Source organism: Hippopotamus amphibius, unplaced genomic scaffold, assembly GCF_030028045.1.
Source record: "Hippopotamus amphibius kiboko isolate mHipAmp2 unplaced genomic scaffold, mHipAmp2.hap2 H_1, whole genome shotgun sequence".
In the NCBI taxonomy this organism is placed as follows: domain Eukaryota; kingdom Metazoa; phylum Chordata; class Mammalia; order Artiodactyla; family Hippopotamidae; genus Hippopotamus; species Hippopotamus amphibius.
In genome coordinates this window covers 2,274,637-2,275,809 of record NW_026648280.1, presented here as the reverse complement: position 1 = coordinate 2,275,809, position 1,173 = coordinate 2,274,637, and positions in this window count along the sequence as shown.

The window sequence follows — 1,173 nt, the reverse complement described above, 5'->3', positions numbered from 1 at the left end:
AATGTCTCGTTGCGCAGAGGATGCCGGAAGTCCCGTTCCCACGTCTTCCGAGCGCACGGAAACGCCCCTCTCCAGGGCCTTCATTGGACTTGCGGCGCAGAGCCTTCTGGGTAATGTAGTTCATGGTTCGCCATCGGCCTAGGGAGAGGTTCAGGGGCTGGGCCTGGGGCTCCTGGGAAAGGCTAAGTCCCACAGCAACTGGTTTGAAAGTGGTGCCCCTACTTCCCAGGATGGGGCGGGGTTTCGCTCCTCTTAAAGGGCCCGCACCCAGATTCGGTGGACTGTAGTCTGCACTAATTACAGAAATGTTTGGAGTTATATTTTTTCAGATAGTCCTTAAAGCTGCAAAACCAAAAGGACACACCACACCACTAAGTCTCTCTGCGTCCATTCATACTTGGGAGCTAGTAACCATTACCTTGTTGCTTTTTAAATACATTTGGAGGACTTCCCTGGTGGTCCAGTGGCTAAGACTCCACGCTCCCAATCCAGGGGGCCTGGGTTAGATCAGCCAAAATAAATAAATAATTTTTAATATGTTTTCAAAAAAATTCCTTTTTTGTTTGTTTGTTTTTAATCTTTGGCTGTGTCACGTCTTAGTTGTGGCATACAGGCTCTTTGCTGTGGTGTGTGGACTTCTCTCTAGCTGTAGCATGCAGGTTTTCTCTTCTCTAGTTGTGGCCCGCAGGCTCCAGGGTGAGTAGGCTGCGTAGTTTGCAGCACGCCAGCTCACTTGTTGAGGTGCAGGGGCTCAGTGCTTGTGGCGCGTGGGCTTAGTCGCCCTGTGGCATGTGGGATCTTTGTTCCCCAACCAGGGATTGAACCACATCCCCTGCATTGCTGGACGGATTCTTTACCACTGGACCACCAGGGAAGTCCCCCCAGAATACATTTCGTCTGAAGCTTTAGGTTCAGTGTTGTTACCTTCAGTTCTGGTTAGGGACAAGAGAGGAGATATTTCAGACAGGGCCATGGAGTGGAAGAAGAGAGAGGCATGTTGAGGTCCTCTGGAGCCAGTAGATAGATTTCCTCTGAAAACTTTTCTCTTGCCTGTATAATCAGTGATTGTATTCATCCTAGGAAGCAGCACTTTTTTTTCCCAGGTACTATTTCTTACTTGATATACTGAGACAGGCTGGGACTTGGGACCCTTTGCTGCTGGGCTGCAATGCT